Source organism: Mesocricetus auratus, unplaced genomic scaffold (assembly GCF_017639785.1).
Source record: "Mesocricetus auratus isolate SY011 unplaced genomic scaffold, BCM_Maur_2.0 Super-Scaffold_100066, whole genome shotgun sequence".
NCBI classification, from domain to species: Eukaryota; Metazoa; Chordata; class Mammalia; order Rodentia; family Cricetidae; genus Mesocricetus; species Mesocricetus auratus.
This window is the reverse complement of record NW_024429235.1, coordinates 1,557,513-1,581,650: the sequence shown is the minus strand read 5'-3', so window position 1 is coordinate 1,581,650 and position 24,138 is coordinate 1,557,513. Positions and strand designations below refer to the sequence as shown.

The 24,138-nt window shown below is 40.8% G+C and overlaps 1 pseudogene; it reads left to right on the top strand.

Annotated features, from left to right (window-relative positions):
• LOC106022623 overlaps positions 1-18,269 on the top strand; it is a 49,413-nt pseudogene extending 31,144 nt beyond the window's left edge.
• The last annotated feature ends 5,869 nt before the right edge of the window (positions 18,270-24,138 follow it).

Genomic DNA, 24,138 nt, shown 5'->3' with positions numbered 1-24,138 from the left:
GGGTGTGTAGTCTCCCACCTGGCTTCCTGGTCCTGTTGGTGGAAGAGAAGACCTGGCATCTGGGTTGCTTGGCTTCTGCTGGGATGGGAAGCTCTATGGCAGAACCCTGGCAATCCCCAGGCAGGCAGGCCTGGATGGAGAGCCTGGTTTACCAGTTCCGCTGGTCCCGCTGGTCCTGCTGGTCACTGGTCCCGCTTGGGGTGTGTGGCTCCTGCTTGGATGGGAAGCTCTGTGGCAGTCCCCAGGCAATCCCACAGACACTGGAAGGCAGGCGCAGATGTAGGGCATGTTTTACCTGGTCCCACTGGTCCCACTTGTCCCAGTGGTTCCCTGGTTCCATTGGTGGAAGATAAGACCTCCTGTTTATGTTTTTTTATTGCCTCTGTTTCAGTTTTCATGTCTTGAACTGCTTGAATTATTTTCTTCACCTGTTTGATTTTTTTCTTGGCTCTCCTTAAGAGATTATTTGAATTCTTGCATTTTTCCTCAATTTCTTTGATTATTTTGTTTGTGTTTTCTTTCATTTCTTTAATTGATTTTCTCATTTCCTCTTTTAGGTCATCTATCATCTTCATAAAGTTGGTTTTAAGGTCATTTTCTCTGCTTCATCTGTGATGGGATGTTCAGATCTTGCTGTTGTATAAGTCCTAGTCTCTGCTGGTATCATGTTACTCTTTATGTTGTTGAATGTTTTCTTATAATTGCCACCTTTCATTTCTCCTTCTATTGGGTGCTTTGAGGCCTCTCCCAGTGGGTGCAAGGCCTTGACTTCAACGTTTGCAGCTCTTTTGATTGGTACAGGGCAGGGATCCAATGGTGTCAAATGCTTGAAGTTTGGTCTGATCCCTGGTCTCTGGGGATTCAATGCATGGGACAGGGCTATGTGCCCCGTTCAAGTCTTCCAATGAGAGGGATTGTGGGGGGCAAGAGAAGGCCCAGAACTCACCTCTCCTGGTGTGGGTGGTGAAAATGCTCCCTGTTTTTTTCTTTTTTAAATAAAGTTACTGTACTCAACATGATCCTTGGCTTCTTTCATATAATATGGTTTTCTTTCAAATACTGTGACATGGAATGCCAGTAATTATCTTTGCATAGAAACATGAGAAATTAAACGGCTAAGAGACTTTCTGCTCCTCCCTCCAGTGGAACAGGTAGATAGATCTCTTATAGCCTTCCTCTGGACCATATCTCTTTGTCTCAGCCTCAAGCTCCAAAAACATTTCCTGGAAATCCACCAGCCACACAGTCCAGGGAATCAGGTGGGGCATCTTCACTCTTCCCCTTGTCTTTCGATTCCAATATACAATTCTGTACTTCACCCCTGTACTAGACTACCTGTTGTGGCCTTTATTCCCTTCTGTCTATATCCCTAAGGGTAAAGCAGATCTTTTTGCACACCTTGCTTTCATCCTAATGTGGACCCCTGCAAATTTCCTCTTCTGGCTCACATGTAATCCTAATTATGAGTTCCCAATAACTAAAAGTACATTCTACCTGTAACTCCCAGTGACCACACATGGTCATTTCCTACCAGACATCCCAGAGCCACCTCACTCTACTAATAACAAGCAAAGGAAACTGAAACCAAGGAAGAAAACTCTCAGCCAACAAAAACAAGATCAGATATCAGCATCTAAAATGACAATCATCTGAAGCCATGACACCTACACAGCAGTCTAAAAATATAATCAATTGCAGACAGAAATATATGTGGTCTCTTGTATATAGCAAAGCAATACAATAGGCCCTGAGTAATGAAATACAGCTGAAGCACAGGCCAAGGATTTCAAAATATCATTTGTGTATATTTGAGTTGCATAAAGATGATACACGTTAAGCAATTCATGAAGCACACAAAAATAAGCAGTGGAATAACATGAAGAAAACAGTTCAAGAAATGACAATGGAGAAAGAGTTGATAAAGCCCCTAAACTGAGGTGAGATATAAAATGAAAAATTTAGGAACCAGAAAAGGAACTACATGGACAAGCTTCAACAACAGAATACAACAGGTGAAAAAGAAAATCTCAGACATTGAGGACAAGACAGGAAAATGGGATACCCAGGCCATGAAAGTGCTAAATATAACAAAGTCTGAATAAAACACACCGGAAATTTGGGGCACTATGAAAATACTTAATCTAGGAATAGCAAGAATAGAGGAACAACCCCAGGTCAAGGGCACAGGAAATATTTTCAAAAAACCAAGAGAAAAGATTTCAAACATGTAAATAAGGAGGTTCCTATCAAATTACATAGAACATATCAACACCAAATACACTTAAGCACAAACAAGATTCACCAGAACACCTAATAATTAAGTAACTAAACATACAGATAAAGGTATATTAAAACTGCAAGGAAACAGGCCAAATAACAACAGAGCATCAGACCTATTAGAATAACACCTGGCTTCTCAATGAGAATTCTGAAATGCAGAAGGGACTGGAACAATGTTCTACAAAGTCTATGAGGCAACAGATGCAATCAAGACTACTACATCCAGTAAAAATTTTAAATAAGTGGTGGAGAAAGACATTCCATGATGAAACCAAATTGAAGAAATAGAAATTCCCTTCTCCTATCACAGCCACAGCAAGGCAGCTGAACCCTGCAAAATACTGTGGTGGAACCCCATTGCTCTGGTGCAGGCAAACAGATATGAGACCTGTGTGCAGTCTGTGCCACCACCTTTGCCACACAATGGACTCTGTTCACATAAGTCCCAGTTTGCCACCCACTCACACATACCATATCATCCTCCCCTTGGTAAACCATACCCACCCACATCAGCAGTCCCTAAAGGCATATGGATCACTTACATCAGTTAGAAGAACAGATGAGTCACTGGGAGATCAATCTCCAAGTCACTCATATGAACAAAAGACCAAAATAACTATTTCTATGATATGTGCAGCCCCAGGGGACCCTGACTCTAGGTGTAGACCAGGCTTAGCTTCCTGGCCAATTCTCAGCTTTCCATTACAATTCATCTCCATTCCTTTGTGTCAGCTTTGATCTTCAGAAACACTTTCTTCCAGTGACCACGCAGGGCTGGGATTCAGGTTGACAATTTTCTATATCTTTCCTGTCTACCATTATGATTTTTCCAGTTTCACAGTCCTGTAGCAGCCTGCTTTCAGGAGCCCTTCCTCTCAGCCTACTTCCTGAGGACTCTGCTACTTGCTGCAGATGCAGATAAGTCTTTCCTGCTGACCGTCTAAGCCTTTCCTTTTACTCTCTCTTCATTCCTCTTTGTCAGCTGTCAATTCCCACAAACACATTCTCCCAAGGGTCCCCAGTGCCTGCACTGGTCTCCAAGTCAGGTAGGCAGTTCTCACTGTTTTTCCTGTCCTTTATTATGCTTTCTTCAGACTTTACCCCTATTCGTGTTGCAGAATTTTTCCCGGGTCCTCTCCTGCCAATTAAATCCATTCACCTGCAACTCAACATTTTGTGTTAGAACCAGGGTTCCCCTTGCCTTTTTACCCCTGTCTCTCCATCCTTATTTATATTACTATGGCCGCCTTTCAAGAGCCTCTCCTTCTGCCACACATACATTCCCTGGGACTCCATCTCTTGGTGTGGACCCACATTCATCTCAGACTTTCCTTCTAGCCCATCGCCATTCCTTTCTGCCAATGCCCTAACCACAGAAGTAGTCTTTGCCAGAGAGCCTGGAGCCACCACACTTTCCTAGGATCTAGAGAGGGTAACAGCAACAAAAGAACATAGATATCAACACAAGAATCACATCACACATCATAGCTCCAGATGTTTGGACCCCAGTGCAAAGACACAAACATGAACAACCAAGGCAATAAGCCTCCATGAGAAGCTGGTAACCTTCTTTCTGGGGGCCTTAAGAAATACAATGTAACCGAACCACAACAGAAGGACTTCACAAATAGTAGTTACGAATATGTTCAAGGATCTTGCAGATGACACTAATAAAGATGTTGAAAATGAAGCCTATGAAAACAAAACCAGTAGAATGATATAATGAAAAATTCAAGACATGAAAGTAAAATTTGTTCATTAACATATTAATTTATTTTGGGATCACTGAGGCTTTTATTTTGCATATAAAGTCATTGAGGTGGGGTCTTGCCTGTGTCCACCCTAGAGATTACACAGGAGTTATGAGGGCTCTAGACAGTAGGTGGAATGTGAAGCGACAGAAACACTTAATTGGACCAATCACATGATTACAAAGCTGGGGTTTTCAGCAGTTCTCCTGGTGGCATGCTTGAGCCTTCTCCATGACATCAGAGACAGGGTCTAATTGATTGTTGGCTCTCGGGAGCTCCAGTCCATGCTCACTTTCCAAGGGGATTCCTGCAGTTCCTGCCAGCAAGCTTCATGTTGCTTCCCATCTCTTCCTCATTTCTAAGGACCTGGCTCAGTGCTCTGATCAGCAATGTTACCAGCCTTATAAACCCAGTGAAGAACCCTACCATGTGGTCAGCTATGAGAGTGTTCACAGTGTCCCCAGAGTGATGGGACTTCATGTAATCTTGGTCATTGATGCCAGCCTTTGCAATTTTGGCCTTCAGCACCTACAAGGCTTCTTTGTTCTCCAGGATGTTAGGCACAAACCTGTTCTCATCACTCACATTGCTAACATCCTTCCCTTATTTCTCCTTGATGACATTCTTAAGAATGTGGTAAGACTCTCTCCTCAAGCCTATAATGACTCCATCTATTATGGTATATCTCATCTTGCTGTCCTAGTACCTTCATCCAGAGACTGATGGAAGCAGAGACAGATACCAACAGCTAAACACTGACCTGAACTCCTGGAACTTAGAGACAAACATGGAGGAGTGATGAGCCAAGGGGTCAAGACCATGATGGTGGAACAAATAAATACAGCTGACTGGATAAGGGGGAGCTCTTTCTCCCCAGAGTGATAGCTGAGAGGCCAACAGGGGACTGATCCAGACTCCATGAATGTAGAGCCAGTGAGGAGGCCACAGAAATCACTGGGGCCTTGGGTAGTAGATCAGTGTTTACCATGGTTTATGAATGTTCTTTGGGAGCCCATTCCAAATAGAGCAATGCTCTCTCAGCCTTGACACATGGGGTATGGCCCAGGTCCTGCCGTGGATGAAATGACAGACTTTGGATATTTCCCTCAAGGAGGGTTTATCCTCCATGGGGAATGATTTGGGGATGGGCTAGGGGGCTGGAAGGGTTTCTTGAGGGACAAGGGAAGAGGGGTGGGAGAGGGAGCCAGGATTGACATATGAAGCTTTTATGTTTCTAATTTAAATAAAAACATATATTGAGGAAAAAGAATGTAGTAAGGCTCTGCTCAGGTGCCCATGGTTCCCCAAGATCAGCAAGTGTCAGGATCATGAACTCCTGCATGGGTACCTTGTTGCCAACATGAAAACTACTGTTGATCACATTGAAACCTGGGGCCTGCAAGATGACTTCAAGTTTGCCAGTGAAGTTAGCGATGTCAGATTACTGGGCCACCCCCTTTTCCATGTTACCAGCCTTTTTAGACAGCCAGGGACACTTCCTTTATGGCATTTTCACCAAATTCAGATTTATTTTCAGAGTCATCTATCTTGATCAGTTTGTCCAGCTTTTCTTGTTCCACAACATTGGGTTTCTTTCTACCCAGAGCAGGTGCCATAGTCTTATTGATGTTGTAAACCACCTTGACCCTTCCCCAGCATCACATGTTATCAATGTCACAGAGTTCCCAGGCCTTATATGTATCAGTGGAGGCACTGCTGGGCACAGCAGGTTGGAAGATAGCTTTTGAGGTGCAGAGATCAACCGCAACCATGGGATTCCCTGAGAGTCAAAGATATCTCTGGCATGAATCTTGAGAATAGAACTGGTGAATTTCTGGCCATGGATTGCCACACAGGAAAGAAACAGGTTTCCACAGACATGAAAGAGGGTATTCAGTAGAATTTTTTTTCCTTTTTTTCTTTTCCATTTTAAATTTAGATAAGAAACAAGGTTGCTTCACAAGTCAGTTCCAGGTCCCTCTCCCTTTCCCTCCCCTCCTCCCGTGCCCTCCCCCCATCCCCCCCCGTTATCCCCTCATTTCCCCAGGGAGGGTGAGGCCCTCCATGGGGGTGTCCATAGTCTGTCATTTCATATAGGGCAGGGCCTAAACCCTTCCCCAAGAGTTCAGGGTGAGAGTGCACCTCACATTGTTCTATGGGAGTCCAAAGTCCGTGTGTATACTTGGGATGGGTACTGATCTGCTGCCCAAGGCTCAATAGATTACCTAGGCCTCCTCACTGACACCCAGATTCAGGGGGTCTTGATCAGTCCCATGCTGGATTCCCAGGCTGATGCCTGGGATTCAAGAGTTAACCTTTGTCTGGTCAGCTGTTTCTGGGGGTTAAACCAGCCCAGTTTTAATCCGTTTGATCATCAGTCCTCCCTCTCTGATCCTGGCTTTCTTGAGTTCAGCTCAGTACTTAACCAGCCACTAAATGAAGTTTCTGTTTCCCAGACTCTCTGGCCATAGGATTGTAGGCTGGCACTCCCCAGATCTATGTCTAAAATCCATATATGAGAGAGTACATGCCATGTTTCTCTTTTTGTGACTGGGTTACCTCACTCAGGATGGTTTCTTCTAGTGTCATCCATTTGCCTGCGAATCTCATGATTCCATTATTTTTTTCTGCTGAATAGTACTCCATTGTGTAGATGTACCACATTTTCTCTATCCACTCTTCGGGTGAGGGACATCTAGGTTGCTTCCAAGTTCTGGCTATTACAAATAAAGTTGCTATGAACATAGTGGAACAGACATCTTTGTTGTATTAATGGGCATCTTTTGGATATATGCCTAAGAGTGGAGTTGAGGGGTCTTGTGGTAGGTTTATTTCCATTTTTCTGTTGAATCTCCATACTGCTTTCCAAAGTGGCTGAAACAGTTGGCACTCCCACCAGCAATGGAGGAGTGTCCCCCTTTCACCAATCCTCTCAAGCATAAATTGTCATTGGTGTTTTTGATTTTAGCCATTCTGACAGGAGTGAGATGGTATCTCAGAGTTGTTTTGATTTGCATTTCCCGGATGGCTAAGGATGTTGAGCACTTTCTCAAGTGCCGCTCAGCCATTTTAGACTCCTCTATTGAGAATTCTCTATTTAGTTCTGCAGCCCACTTTTTAATTGGGTCCTTTGCTGTTTTGGAGACTTGCTTCTCGAGTTATTTGTAAATTTTGGAGATCAACCCTCTGTCAGATGTGGGATTAGTGAATATTTTTCCCATTCTGTGGGCTGCCTTTTTGTCTTGCTGACTGTGTCCTTTTCCTTACAGAAGCTTCTCAGTTTCAGTAGGTCCCATTTATTAATTGTTGATCTCACTGTCTGTGCTATTGGTGTTATGTTCAGGAAGCTGTCTCCTGTACCAATTCGTTCAAGGGTACCACCCACTTCCTCTTCTAAGTGGTTCAGTGTGGCTGGATTTATGTTGAGGTCTTTGATCCATTTGGACTTAAGTTTTGTGCATGGTGATAAACATGGATCAATCCACATTCTTCTACATGCCAGTCTCCAATTATGCCAGCACCATTTGTTGAAGATGCTTTCTTTATTCCATTGTATATTTTTAGCTTCTTTGTCAAAGATCAGATGTTCGTACGTGTGTGGGTTAATACCCGGATTTTCACTTCGATTCCATTGGTCTACCTGTCTATTTTTGTGCCAATACCAAGCTGTTTTCAGGACTATAGCTCTATAATAGAGCTTGAGGTCAGGGATGGTGATGCCTCCGGACGTTGCCTTGTTGAACAGGGTTGTTTTGGCTATCCTGGGTCTTTTGTTTTTCCATACAAAATTGATTATTGTCCTTTCAAGGTCTGTGAAGAATTGTGCTGGGATTTTAATGGGGATTGCATTGAATCTGTAGATTGCTTTTGGCAGGATTGCCATTTTTACTACATTGATCCTACCTATCCAAGAGCATGGGAGATCTTTCCATTTTCTGAGGGCTTCTTTAATTTCTTTCTTTAAAGATTCAAAGTTCTTATGATACAGGTCTTTCACGTGTTTGGTTAGCGTTACCCCAAGGTATTTTATGTTGTTTGTGGCAATTCTAAAGGGTGATGTTTTTCTGATTTCTTTAGCAGCCCTTTTATCATCTGTATATAGTAGGGCTACTGATTTTCTTGAGTTGATCTTGTAGCCTGCCACTTTGCTGAAGGTGTTAATCAGCTGTAAGAGTTCCCTGGTAGAGTTCTTTGAGTCAATGATGTAAACTATCATATCGTCTGCAAACAGTGAAAGTTTGACCTCTTCCTTCCCAATTTGTATCCCCTTGATTCCCCTTTGTTGTCGTATGGCAATAGCTAGAACTTCAAGTACCATGTTGAAAAGGTATGGAGAGAGTGGACAGCCTTGTTTTGTTCCTGATTTTAGAGGAATTGCGTTGAGTTTCTGTCTATTTAGTTTGATGTCGGCTGTTGGTTTACTGTATATGGGTTTTATTATGTTTAAGTATGTCCCTGTTATCCCAGATCTCTCCATGACCTTTATCATGAAGGGGTGTTGGATTTTGTCAAAGGCTTTTTCAGCATCTAATGAGATGATCATGTGATTTTTGTTTTTCAGCTTGTTTATATGGTGGATTACGTTGATGGATTTTCGTATGTTGAACCATCCCTGCATCCCTGGGATGAAACCTACTTGATCGTGGTGAATGATTGTTTTGATGTGTTCTTGGTTCCGATTTGCCAGTATTTTATTGTGTATTTTTGTATCAATTTTCATGAGGGATATTGGTCTGAAGTTCTCTTTCTTGGTTGTATCTTTGTGTGGCTTGGGGATCAAGGTTTTTGAAGCCTCATAGAAAGAGTTTGGCAAAGACCCTTCTGCTTCTATTGTGTGGAACACTTTGAGAAGAATTTGTACAAGCTGTTCTTTGAATTTGTGGTAGAATTCTGCACTGAGGCCATCTGGACCTGGACTTTTTTTGCTTGGGAGACTTTTGATGACAGCTTCTATTTCCATAGGAGTTATAGGTCTATTTAAATTGCTTATCTGTTCTTGATTTGGTTTTGGCAAATGATAGCTGTCCAGGAAGTCATCCATTTCCTTTAAATTTTCGAATTTTGTGGAGTACAGGTTTTCAAAATATGACCTAATGATTCTCTGGATTTCCTCAGAGTCTGTTGTTATGTCCCCCTTTTCATTTCTGATTTTGTTAATTTGCATGTTCACTCTCTGCTGTTTGGTAAGTTTGGACAAAGGTTTGTATATCTTGTTGATTTTCTCAAAGAACCAACTCTTCATTGCATTGATTCTTTGTATTGTTTTCCTGGTTTCTACTTTGTTGATTTCAGCCCTCAATTTGATTATTTCCTGGTGTCTACTCCTCCTGGGGGGAGTTTGCTTCTTTGTGTTCTAGAGCTTTTAGCTGTGATGTTAATTCTCTGGTATAACTGTTCTCCTGTTTCTTCGTGTCAGCACTTAGTGCTATGAACTTCCCCGTAGCACTGCTTTCAAAGTGTCCCATAGGTTTGGGTATGTTGTGTCTTCATTCTCATTGAATTCGAGGACGTCTTTAATTTCTTTTTTTTATTTCCTCTTTGACCCAGGGATGGTGCAGTTGAGCATTATTCAATTTCCATGAGTTTGTAGGTTTTCTGCAATTTGTGTTGTTGTTGAATTCTAATTTTAAGGCATGGTGGTCTGATAAGATGCATTGAGTTATTTCAATTTTTTTGTAGCTGCTGAGGTTTGATATGTTGCCAAGTATGTGTTCGATTTTTGAGAAGGTTCCATGTGGTGGTGAGAAGAAGGTATATTCTTTTTTATGTGGATGAAATGTTTTATAGATATCTGTTAATCCCAGTTGTGTCATTACTTCTATTAGACCCTTTGCTTCTTTGTTGAGTTTCTGTCTGATATTCCTGTCTAGTGGTGACAGTGGTGTGTTGAAATCTCCCACTATAACTGTGTGGGGATTTAGATGAGATTTAAGTTCTAATAATGTTTCTTTAACAAATGTGGATGCCTTTGTATTTGGGGCATAGATGTTTAGGATAGACACTTCATCTTGGTGGGTTTCACCTGTGATGAGTATGTAATGACCTCCTTCATCTCTCTTGATTGATTTTATTTTAAAGTCTAGTTTGTTAGATATTAGGATTGCTACCCCTGCTTGTTTCTTGGGTCCATTTGATTGATAAATTTTTCCCAACCTTTAACTCTCAGGTAATGTCTGTCTTTGAGGGTGAGGTGTGTTTCTTGTATGCAGCAGAAGGAAGGGTTCTGTCTTCGAATCCCTTCTGCTAGTCTGTGTCTTTTTATGGGTGAGTTAAGGCCATTAATATTGAGGGATATTAATGACCATTGATTGCTCATCCTTCTTCGATTTGCGATGGTTGTTGTTGGTGGAATTATGGGTGGAATTTCACCCCTTTGTTCTTTTGGTTGTTAGTAGAGTGGGATTCTCTAATGGTTATATTTTTCTGGTTGTAGTTAGCTTCCTTGGGTTGGAGTTTTCCTTCCAAAATTTTCTGTAGGGCTGGGTTAGTGGACACATATTGCTTGAAGCTTGTTTTGTCATGGATTATCTTGTTTTCTCCGTCTGTAGTGATTGAGAGCTTTGCCGGGTATAGTAGTCTGAGCTGGCTTCCATGGTCTCTTAGTGTAGGTAGAATATCTATCCCGGACCTTCTGGTTTTCAGAGTTTCCATGGAGAAATCAGGTGTAATTCTGATAGGTCTGCCTTTATATGTTACTTGACCTTTTTCCTTAGCTGCTCTTAATATTCTTTCTTTATTCTGTATGTTTGGGGTCTTGATTATTATGTGGCAAGGGGATTTTTTTGTGGTCCACTCTATTTGGTGTTCTGTAGTCTTCTTGTACCTTCATTGGCATGTCTTTCTTAAGGTTGGGAAAGTTTTCTTCTATGATTTTGTTGAATATGCCTTCTGCCCCTTTGAGGTGGATTTCTTCTCCTACTTCGATACCTATTATTGTTAGGTTTGGTCTTTTCATGGTGTCCCATATTTCCTGGATGTTTTGTGTTAAGGATTTGTTGGATTTAAGGTTTTCTTTGGTTGATAAATCCATTTCTCCTAGTGTATCTTCAACACTTGAGATTCTCTCTTCCATCTCTTCTATTCTGTTGGTAATGCTTGTATTGGTAGTGCCTGACTGTTTGTCCAGCTTTTCTGTTTGCTTGCTTTCTTCAGATTGTGTTTTTTTAAATGTCTCTATTTCAGTTTTCAACCTTTGCAGTGTTTGCATTGGTTCTTGCAATTTTCTGTTCATCTTTTCATCCATTTGTTGCCTTTTATGAATTTTTTGGTTTGTTCTTTCTTCCATTTCTTGCATTTTTTGGCTTGCTTTTTGTTCCATTTCTTGGATTTTGTGCTTTGTTTCTTCTTCCATTTCCTTCCTGTTTTGGTTTGTTTCTTCTTCCATTTTTTTCATTTTTTGCTTTGTTTTTCTACCATTTCTTGCATTTTTTCCTTTGTTTCTTCTTTCATTTCCTGCCTTTTTTGGTATGTTTCTTCTTATTATTCTTGCATTTTTTGCTTTGATTTTTCTTCCATTTCTTGCATTTTTTGCTTCATTTCTTCTTCCATTTCGTGCCTTTTTTGGTTTGTTTTTTCTTCCAATTCTTGCATTTTTTGGTGTGTTTTTTCTTCCATTTCTTGCATTTTTTGGTTTGTTTTTTCTTCCATTTCTTTGAGGGATTTTCCAATATCCTCTTTTAGGGCCTCTATCATTTTCATGAAAGTGGTTTTAAGGTCGTTCTCTTCTGCTTCCTTCGCATTGGAATGTTGGGGTCTTGCTGGTGTGGAGTCTCTAGAATCTGGCGGTGTCATATTTGTTTTTCTGTTGCTGACTGTGTTTTTGTATTTTCTCTTTCCCATCTCTTCTTCTAATGGGTGCAGAAAGAGCCCCTTACTGGTCTGGGGACCAGAGTTCCCTTTTGTTGGGTGCTAGCAAGTCCAATAATCTGGTGGTTCTTCTATACCTTGTCCAAATGCTGGTCCGTGGGTGGAGAAGAAGAACAGGAATCTGGGGCGCTTAGCCTCCTACCTGGTCCCCTGGACCCTATGCTGGGTCCTGTTGTACCTGATCTGGAACAGCTACTCCCCTGGTCTCCCTGGCTCCTCTAGTTTCCTGGTCTCATTGGTGGGAGAGAAGATCTGGAGTCTGGGGTGCTTGGCTCCCGCCGGGATTGGGAGCTCTGTGCAGTTCCCAGGCGATCTGCAGGCACTGGAACACAGGCCGGGAAGCCTGCCTGTTTACCTGATGCTGCCACAGGAACAGCTGCTTCCCTGTACTCCCAGCCTCCTCTAGTTTCCTGGTCTCGTTGGTGGCAGAGAAGATCTGGAGTCTGGGCTGCTTGGCTCCCGCCGGGATTGGGAGCTCTCTGCAGTTCCCAGGCGATCTGCAGGCACTGGAACACAGGCCGGGAAGCCGGTCTGTTTACCTGATGCTGCCGGAGGAACAGCTGCTCTAGTAGAATTTAATAATAGTAATAATAATAATAATAAAACAGAATTACTAAAGGGATTCCAACTGAAATAACAAAAGGAAATAAAAAATTCAGGATGTCAACAAAAAGATTATAGTTAACCTCTTGAGAACATTCAACATCTCTCCTTCTTCCTCCATTAACTACAGAAATTCCTCAGAGATTTCAATATTGTGGACCAGTATGAGTAATCACCAGCTTTGTGCATTGAGTTTGTAAGGTTATGTAAGAATAATTAGTTAGCCTGTCCCTGTAGGTTACCAGTTTGTTCTCTGTAATCCAAAACTATATCACCCTGTTTGCTCTTCCTACAATGTTCTTCATTAGGAACATCTTCTATTATATTCATGGCAGGATTCAAGAGGGAGCTTGAGACTTCACCAGTGCACAAGCAGTTGAGGTTCATCATATCCTCCAACTTTCATCATGACTACGCAGGCCCACAATTTACTCATGTAAGTTCTGAGGGAATTGAGGATGAAGAAGAGACTTCAATTATTATTTCTTACAATCATATGAACTATGATAATTTGGGTAGCATGATGGTCTAGTAACAGTAATAAAAATTTGAGCCTTTCTACTGCGATTCTGTATTCTCAGTTACAATGGAAGCCCTCAAATTCTCATTGGCCTATCCCTAGTGTCTCTTCTCTATATTCATATGACCAAGAGTGCAGAAAATATGCCCAGTTATATTATTTCATAACCAACATAAAGTACTGTACTCCTCTGGTGGGGGTGATTCAGTAACTATACTTTTGAAAAGAGCTATGACGTGTGTGTGTGTGAGATTAATGTCCTCCATGGTGGAAGATCTGAGTTCTATAATTTATGGATCTTCCTTCATTTGAATAGTTCTTTCAAATTTCAAAATTATAAGCTTCTGCATGATTATTATTTTACAGAAGGTTACAAATACAGTGGTCAGAGAGAAATGAGTGGTTCTTGTGTGAATTACTTAGCTTGTTCAAAACACAAATGATCTGTTCAATAAACAGATTCATTCTAAAATGCATTATTCTAAAAATACTTTATTCTAAAAGAAAGAAAAACATTGGTCTATCTCTTCTTTCCCTCATGGGTTCTGTATGCTTTTTAACGGGCTGTTAACCTCTGTGTATGAATTGTGGGTATTATATCTGAAGTGTATTTGTAGCAGTTTGAGAACTTTGAAACAATAATTCATCTCAGGCTTTTCTGGTTCTCTTGGCCCATATGATCTTCTTTGTATTTGAAATACGGTCTCACCATGTTCCTTGCAGGATTTCAGTGAACCTGCAGTCATTTGACTTCACCTTCTGAGTCATGGGTTTACATATTTATAAAGAATGAGTTCTATTTTTCTGTATATCTTTGCTGTTGTTAGCGTCCTCCATCATTCCAAGGGTCAGCCACTAAGTTTTTAATGAGGAAATGAGGCCAGGTCCCTATATCATCTGTAGTCTGAAAACATAAGAGCTTAAAAAGACACATGCTGTAAGGATCTCTGGATATTTTCTTAAAAGTATATGACCAGTAGTCCATAAAAATATACATATAGGCTTGAAATAACGATTGGACACAAAAGCTATGAATGTGAAATAGAGTGGGATGAGTTATATAGGTTGTTTTGAAGAGGTAAAATGGAAAGGAGTTTGTTACTATACTATTATTTGAAATATAAAAGTAACCTGTCTTCCATGTATTTGGTTTTTAATACATTTTTATTCCATTCAGGAATATGACATAGAAATTATTGCAAGGTCTTTTTTTGTTGTTTAATTCTGCATCATGGGATTTTGGGTCATCTAATGGTATTAAATAGCTGCACTATTAGGTTATCAAAAATTTTGTATGTGTTCTCATCTGAAGATTAAAGAATGTACTTGAATGAAATGATATGGAAAGTTAATCTTGTGTATTGTGTGATGACAAACTTTAGAATTCTACATAATTCTATGGTCTAGTGTCCTTTGGAAATACTCCCAAATAAGCTCATATTTTCTGTATTCTTAGGAATTTTAATTGGATACATATATATATATGATGCAAATGTTATCATTTTGCAATAGGATTTGTGTTGTTATGCTGTAATTTGCATGCTCATGTTGTTATGGCGAAACTCCTAATTGTTCTCTCAATTCATTGTTTCCCAACCAAGGCCACTGTCTTCACCATTGGAGAATAATAGAAATACATTCAACATGTGAGTGCATCCTATATTGCATCATCTTGGAAGAAGAGTAACTAGGCAGATCCCACTATTTTTATTTGCACAAATTAGGAGGATGTCTTTCATGGGTAAAGTAGGAAAATCATCATGCAAAGTGGATGGTATTTAGATGTGATAATATCATAATTTTTCACAATATCAGTATTTTATAGGGTAAAACACAAAGGGGGTTTTAGTATCCATTAGAATATATCCCATGTCCTTGCATCACTAATGTTTTCTGCTTTTTAAGCCCTTTACATTTTGATCAATTCATTGTGCTTTGACCTACAAATGAACCTGAAGATTCCTCTGTAGCTGAATTAAGAACATGGACATCTATGCACTGACCTGGCTCACATGCAAATCCCTTTATTCTCTGAGGAGTTGGGGAGTTAAACTGTGGCCCTGGGTGAACCTGGCTGCACTTTATAAAACCAGTGGCAGTGCGTAGACATGGAAGACCATGTTTTCATAACTGATATTTTACTTGGATTTTGTGGAGATGACCTCCACAAATTGTTTTGCAGCATAAAATTTCAACTGTATTTATTGATATTTCATTATTTTTCACATCACTTAATTTTCCAGTAGTCATGAGCAGCAATCTTCTGTGATTATGTGGATTAAACTAAGACATATTTACAAAGGTTTGAAATAGACTAAGAGAAATAAGGAATATATATATATATATAGTCTCTTACTCCTTATTCCATGCCAGTTGCTTCTTAAGCACAACGTGCGTCTTTTGCTTGCCTCTATTCATAGTTTAATATACCAAGCAAGTATCTTGACATTTCAGGACAGATAATTTACCAAACAGAAAAACAGAATACCAATATTCTGTCATTAGAATGGAGGCATCCCTTCCTTTTTCTTTTCTTTTTTATTTTATATTTAAATTAAAAACAAGCTTGTTTCACATGTCAGCCCAAGCTCCCTCACCCTCCCCTTCTTGCCCACTCCAGCCACCAACCTCCCCAGCCCCCCACCCAATTTTGACTCCATTCCCCAGGGAGGGTGAGGCTCTCCATGGGGATCTCTAAAATCCATCATTTCATTCAAAGCAGGGCCTAGGCCCTCCACCATGTGTCCAGGTTGAGAAAGCCTCCATCATTGTGGTATGGGCACACAAAGTCAATTGTGTGCCAGGGATATATACTGATCTACTACCCCAAACCCCACATATTGTCTAGGCCTCCTCACTGACATCCACATTCAGGGGGTCTGGATCAGACCCAGGCTGGCCTCTCAGTCATCAGTCTGGAGATGTTGGCATCTACCCCTTGTTCAGTTTAGCTGTTTCTCTGGTTTCACCAGTCCAGGCTTGACCACTTTGCTCATCACTCCTCCCTCTCTGTCACTGGGATTTAGGAGTTCAGTTAAGGGTTTAGCTGTGGGTGTCTGCCTCTGTTTCTGTCTGACACTGGATGGTGTTTCCAGGATGGCATATAAGATAGTCGTCAAACTCATTATCAGGGAAGGACATTTAAAGTATTCTCTTCACTATTGCTTAGATTGGCAGTTGGTGTCATCCTTGTAGATCTCTGGAAATCTCAGTAATGCCAGATCTCCACTCACACCTAGAATGACTCCCTCTATTATGGTATCTTTCATCCTGCTCTCCTCTATTCTTCCATTGACTCACTCTTCTTGCACCCCCATGTCCTCCTCTCCCCTCCTCTTCTATCACTGTCTTTATCCTGACTACCTCTCCCCCTCTTTCTCCCAATGTGCTCAGGAGATTTTTTCTCATTCCAACTTTTCTGAGGTACGATGCATATCTGTCTTAGGATCCTTCCTCATTTCCAGAGTCTCTGGCAGTGGAATTGTAGGGTGGCACTCATCTGATCCACTTCTAAAATCCATATATGAGTGAGTAGGTACCATGTTTATCTTTTTGTGACTGTGTTACCTCACTCAGGTTGGTTCCTTCTAGTGCCATCCATTTGCCTGAAAATCTCAGGATTCCATTTTTTTGCTGAGTAATACTCCATTGTGTAAATGTAATACATTCTCTTTATCCACTCTTCAGTTGAAGGAGCCAGGAAAAAGAGTTGAGCAGGAAGACAGACACCATAGTAATTGTTTTTAAAAATCTAAATAAGTTTTTACTAAAAACTTATTCCCCTTTCCCCACCCAATGGAGAATTTTTTAAGTTAAAGAAAACGAGAAACCTATAGAAACAATGGAACCAGATAATACTTCTTTAGGTAGGAATCAAAAATTTATATTTAGAGACTAGGACCTCACACTGCCAGATACATTCTAAGAAAAATATTACAGTGTTATTGTAATAAAATCCCTAAGCTAAAGTGCTTCAAGTTGTCATTTTATTTTATTGACAGTTTTCAAAGTAAGGCTTCTACAAAATACCCATTTTGTTTTAAAAGTGTTTGCTTTTTTGTGCGACTGCAGACCAGGTTTTTACAGTAAATCTGATGTCATCTTCTAGGTTACTGTGTTCAATATGGCTTTCATAAGAGATAGCACATGAGCTAAGAACAAAACACAGTATGGCATTTACCACAACTGAGTAATTATTAATCCTGTCACAATAAGCTTGAGAAAATAACCAATATTTTCCCTTATTGATTAAAATTGTAAGGAAGGTCTACATGCATACTGGTACCAATATTAACAACATTTTTGATTTCCTCCAAAAGATGTTCAAGAAATAAAAACATACAGAACATAACATCTGTACCAGAATTTCACTTAATTCAACTCTCAGAGGATCCAGACCTACAGAGTGTTCTCTTTGGCCTATTCTTGTCCATGTACATCATGGCCCTGTTTGGAAACCTGCTCATCATCCTGACAGTAAGTTCTGACTTCCACCTCTACACCCCTATGTAATTCTTCCTCTCCAACCTGTCCATGGTTGATATTGGTTTCATCTCCACCACTGTTCCAAGGATGATTGTGGACATCCAGATTCACTGCCTAGTCATCTCCTATGTGGGCTGCCTGACACAGATGTCACTGTTTGTAATTTTTGCATGTATGGATGACATGCTTCTGGCTGTGATGTCATATGACAGGTTTGTGGCCATCTGCCACCCTCTGCATTACCAGGTAATTATGAATCCCAGTCGCTGTGGTCTCTTACTTCTGGGGTCTTTTCTCCTTAGCCTTGTGGACTTAGTGATGCACTATGTGGCAATATTAAATATTTTCAATGGTGAGAATTTTTTTGAAATCCAACTTCTTCTGTGATCCTTCTGAACTACTTAAACTTGCCTGTTTTGATACTGTCACCAACAACATATTCAGATACTGTGTAGGTGCTCTCTTTGGACTACTTCCTATTTCTCTTACTTTAAAATATTTTCTTCCATCATGCGATCATCATCATCCAGTGGGAAGCAAAAAGCTGCCTCCACATGTGGGTCTCATTTGTCCATTGTTTGCCTGTTTTATGGAACAGGACTAGGGGTGTACTTCAGCTCTTCTCTGTCACTTTCCTCCAAAGTAATGCAGTGGCCTCCGTGATGTACACTGTGGTCACACCTATGTTGAATCCCTTCATCTACAGCCTGAGGAACAAGAGCATTAAAACTGCCTTAAGGAAGTTTCTTAGCAGAGCATTCTAATCATTGACATTTTTTATAAATTCACCACATACACACACACACACACACACACACACACACAATGTAAATCCCAGTTAATGTGTCACACATTGTCTCTAAGTGATAGTTTACAGTATTGTAGGATAATTGGTGGTCATTAAGGTTGCACATATGGTGGATGTATATGAAGTTGCAGAGATGAAACTGTTCTAGGTTTGATTGGTGCACATTGTTGCGCAACCCCTCACAATGTAAGTATAATCAATAAGTAAGAACTATTCTCAGGAACAAGTTATTCTCTGGACAAATTGTTGTTTTAGAAATGACAGATGACTAGGGTTGTCAGCCAGACTGCCTGAACAGGAGCTGAACAAAGAAGATGTGTATAGACATGGTACTGTGTAAGAAGAAAGGTCAATGGGACTCATCCTTAGACAAAGAAGATGTTTTGACAGCAGGAGACATATCAGCAGTAAAGAAATAGGGAATGAATATGAAAAACAGCAAGGGTGTGTACATGGGAAGTCGGGAAGGAGGGAGGTGAGAGCGGTTAGATTTTTCTTATAATGTCATTTTAGAATACATAAACTAATCAATTAAATTGATAACAATGCCCACAGAATAATGACACTTATCATTCCCAAATAATACTTGGAGTGCCTGTTACTGGGTTTACTTATGATATAGATTACATATGTTACCTGATTATTTTTCAAATTCAGTTCCAGTATGAGCTGTCAGTATTGTTATTTGAAGTGAGGTAATTAAATTTGATGGATCAAGATTGACATGAATTAAAATCCACTAACAAAGCATGAGATGGATTTAACTCAAAATCCTCTTGCTCTTTTCAGTTTCTGAAATCCTCCCCAATTTTCAAGGTTGTTGTATTCACAATATTCATGACCCTGCAACAACAAGGAACTGTATAATGTAGAACAAATGGAGAAGAATATGTGATTGATTTCATGTGACACATTTGAGTGGAAATGATGGAGTTGTAAGTATAAATATAAACTACTAATTCAAAACGTTTCTTTTTTTCTGCTGGAGACAAACCATGATGTTTATTAAATAGTCATACCTCCTTTGACAGAGAGAAATTAACAAAAACTAACCTGTCTTTTACATATTCACACCCCATTCCTCCAAATACATTTTCCAATATTCACCCTTTCCAACGTCATGTACTGATGAGCGAGGTCAAAGTAATACAGAAATTAATATACTTATTTACAAGAGAAAGTACCTACATACAAGCTGGATGATCAGAGGTGGGGCAGTCTTCCAAGAGAGAGCGAGGTTCTCTTTTCCTTTCCTTTTATCCTCACTTGTGCCTGTACCCTTGTCCCTGCCCGTTTTGGTGTGGACGGTATTGTGGGCTCACCCCTACAACTCCCCTTTTAGTCTAAATAAAAGATTTAAACTTGATACAAAACTGAAACGTATACAACATACATACATAGAAGGTGATAATTAAGTTATAATCTACTTATATCCTAAGCTAAACATATCTATCCTATCTGAATCCTAAACCTATCTGAAAGGGGTGCCCAAGTCTGAACACCTCCTTCAAATCCCAACCCTAAAATAATTGAAAACTAAAATTAACAGGTGCAAACTATCCTGTAATATCAACAGTAAGGAAAGGGACGTGGAATTCTGAGAATTACTTCCTGTTGAAATGGGATGATGACGATCTCATGGGGACCTGTGGAAAGAAAATGTTGGTGTAACAAGAGTCTTAAGTAGGTTAAATTATCTCTGTTAGGCAGGAGAGGCTTGATTGAAGTTCTTGACTGACGTTCTAATGTTGATTGAAGCTGTTGTCTGAAGCTCTATCCAGAGTGTAGAAGGTCCACTGTATCAGTTCCTTGGTGTGGAATTGTGTCTAGTGATTTAGTTCCAAACTTGTGTCAGGATGGTGCTTGTCAAGTGGAGTCAATTATGTGGGGCAGTTCAGATGTATCAAGTCAAATCAAGTGGATGAAGTGGGGCACCATTTCATTCATCCTAATGTGGTCCCCTGCAAACTCCCCCTTCTGGATCACATGTAATCCTAATTATGAGTTCCCAATAACTAAAAGTACATTCTACCTGGAACTCCCAGTGACCACACACGGTCATTTCCTACCAGAAATCCCAGAGCCACCCCACTCTACTAATAACAAGCAAAGGAAACTGAAACCAAGGAAGAAAACTCTGACCCAACAAAGCCAAATCAGATATCAGCATCTAAAATGACAATCATCTGAAGCCATGACACCTACACAGCAGTCTAAAAATATGATCAATTACAGACAGAAAAATATGTGGTCTCTGGTATATAGCAATGCAATACGGTAGGCCCTGAGTAATGAAAAAGAGCTGAGGCACAGGCCAAGGATTTCAAAATATCATTTGTGTATATTTGAGTTGCATAAAGAGGATACACGTTAATTCATTCATGAAGCACACAAAAATAAGCAGTGGAATAACATGAAGAAAACAGTTCAAGAAATGACAATGGAGAAAGTGCTGATAAAGAAACCTAAACTGAGGTGAGACGTGAAATGAAAAATTTAGGAACCAGAAAAGGAACTACATGGAGAAGCTTCAATAAGAGAATACAACAGGTGAAAAAGAAAATCTCAGACATTGAGGACAAGACAGGAAAATGGGATACCCAGTCCAAGAAAGTGCTAAATGTAACAAAGTCTGAATAAAACACACAGGAAATCTGGGGCACTATTAAAATACTTAATCTAGGAATAGCAAGAATAGAGGAACAGCCCAGGCTAAGCGCACAGGAAATATTTTCAAAAAACCATAAGAAAAGATTTCAAACATGTAAATAAGGAGGTTCCTATCAAATTAAATGGAGCGTATCATCACCAACAACATAGACTTAAGCACAAACAAGATTCACTACAACACCTAATAATTAAAAAATTAAACATACAGATGAAGGTATATTAAAACTGCAAGGAAACAGGCCAAATAACAACAGAGCATAAGACCTATTAGAATAACACCTGGCTTCTCAATGAGAATTCTGAAATGCAGAAGAGACTGGAAGAAAGTTCTACAAAGTCTACGAGGCAACAGATGCAATCAAGACTACTACATCCAGTAAAAATTTTAAATAAGTGGTGGAGAAAGATATTCCATGATGAAACCAAATTGAAGAAATAGATATGCCCTTCTCCTATCCCAGCCACAGCAAGGCAGCTGGACACTACAAACTACTGTGGTGGAACCCCATTGCTCTGGTGCAGGCAAGCAGCTAAGAGACCTGTGTGCAGTCTGTGCCACCACCTTTGCCACACAAGGGACTCTGTTCCCACAATTCCCACTATGCCACCCACTCACACCTACCATATCATCCTCCCCTTGTTCAACCATACCCAGCCACACCAGCAGTCCCTAAAGGCATATGGATCGCTTACATCAGTTGGAAGAACAGATGAGTCACTGGGAGATCAGTCTCCAAGTCACTTATATGAACAAAAGACCAAAATATCTATTTCTATGAGATGTGCAGCCCCAGGGGACCCTGACTCTAGGTGTAGACCAGGCTTAGCCTCCTGCCCAATTCTCAGCTTTTCATTACAATTCATCTCCATTCCTTTGTGTCAGCTTTGATCTTCAGAAACACTTTCTTCCAGTGACCACACAGGGCTGAGACTCAGGGAGACCATTTTCTGTATCTTTCCTGTCTGCCATTACTATTTTTTCAGTTTCACAGTCCTGTAGCAGTCTGCTTTCAGGAGCCCTTCCTATTAGCCTACTTCCTGAGGACTTTGCTACTTGCTGCAGATGCAGCTATGTCTTTCCTGCTGACCGTCTCAGCCTTCCCATTTACTCTCTCTTCATTCCTTTTTGTGAGCTGTCAATTCCCACAAACACATTCTCCCAAGGGTCCCAGTACCTGCACTGGTCTCCAAGTCAGGTAGGCAGTTCTCACTGTTTTTTCTGTCCTTCATTATGCTTTCTTCAGACTTTACCCCTATTCGTGTTGCAGAATTTTTGTCGTATCCCCTCCTCCCAATTAAATCAATTCACCTGCAACTCAACATTTTGTGTTAGAACCAGGGTTCCCCTTGCCTTTTTACCCCTGTCTCTCCATACTTATTTATGTTACTATGGCTGCCTTTCAAGAGCCTCTCCTTCTGCCACACCTAGATTCCCTGAGATTCCATCTCTTGGTGTGGACCCACACTCATCTCAGACTTTCCTTCTAGCCCATCGCCATTCCTTTCTGCCAATGACCTACCCACAGAAGTAATCTTTGCCAGAGACCCTGGAGCCACCACACTTTCCTAGGATCTAGAGAGGGTAACAGCAACAAAAGAACATAGATATCAACACAAGAATCACATCACACATCATAGCTCCAGATGTTTGGACCCCAGTGCAAAGACACAAACATGAACAACCAAGGCAATAAGCCTCCATGAGAAGCTGGTAACCTTCTTTCTGGGGGCCTTGAGAAATACAGTGTCGCCAAACCACAATAGAAGGACTTCACAAATAGTAGTTATGAATATGTTCAAGGATCTTTCAGACAATACTAATAAAGAAGATGTTGAAAATGAAGCCTATGAAAACAAAACCAGTAGAATGAAACAATGAAAAATTCAAGATATGAAAGTAAAATATGTTCATTAACATATTAATTTATTTTGGGAACACTGAGGTTTTTATTTTGCATATAAAGTCATTGAGTTGGGGTCTTGCCTGTGTCCACCCTAGAGATTACACAGGAGTTATGAGGGCTCTAGACACTAGCTGGAAAGTGAGGTGACAGAAACAATTAATAGGACCAGTCACATGATTACAAAGCTGGGGTTTTCAGCAGGTCTCCTGGCGGCATCCTTGAGCCTTCTCCATGACATCAGGGACAGGGTCTAACTGACTGTTGGCTCTCGGGAGCTCCAGTCCATGCTCACTTTCCAAGGGGATTCCTGCAGGACCTGCCAGCACGCTTCACGTTGCTGCCCATCTCTTCCTCATTTCTAAGGACCTGGCTCGGTACTCTGATCAGCAAGTGGTACCAGCCTTATATTCCCAGTGAAGAAACTTACCAAGAAGTCAGCTATGAAATTGTTCCCAGAGTGATGTCCCCAGAGCGTCCCCAGAGTGATGGGACTTCATGTAATCTTGGTCATTGATGCCAGCCTTTGTAATTTTGGCCTTCAGCAGCTCCAAGGCTTCTTTGCTCTCCAGGATGTTAGGCACAAACCTGTTCTCATTACTCACATTTTTAACATCCTTCCCTTATTTCTCCTTGATGACATTCTTAAGAATGTGGTAAGGCTCTCTCCTCAAGCCTATAATGACTCCATCTATTATGGTATATCTCATCCTGCTCTCCTAGAATCTTCATCCAGTGACTGACTGATGGAAGCAGAGACAGATACCCACAGCTAAACACTGAACTGAACTCCTGGAACCTAGTGACAGAGATGGAGGGGTGATGAGCCAAGGAGTCAAGACCATGATGGTGAAACCCATAAAAACAGCTGACTGGATAAGGGGGAGCTCTTTAACCCCAGACTGATAGCTGAGAAGCCAACAGGGGACTGTTCCAGACTACATGAATATAATGCCAGTGAGGAGGCCACATAAATCACTGGGGCCTTGGGTAGTAGATCAGTGTTTACCATGGTTTATGAATGATCTTTGGGAGCCCATTCCAAATAGAGGAATGGTCTCTCAGCCTGGACACATGGGGAAGAGCCTATGTCCTGCCCTGGATGAAATGACAGACTTTGGAGATCCCACAAGGAGGGTGTTACCCTCCTTCGGGAATGATGTGGGATGGGCTGGGGGCTGGAAGGATTGCTGGAGGGACAAGTGCGGAGGTTGGGTGAGGGAGCCAGGATTGATATATGAGGCTTTTATGTTT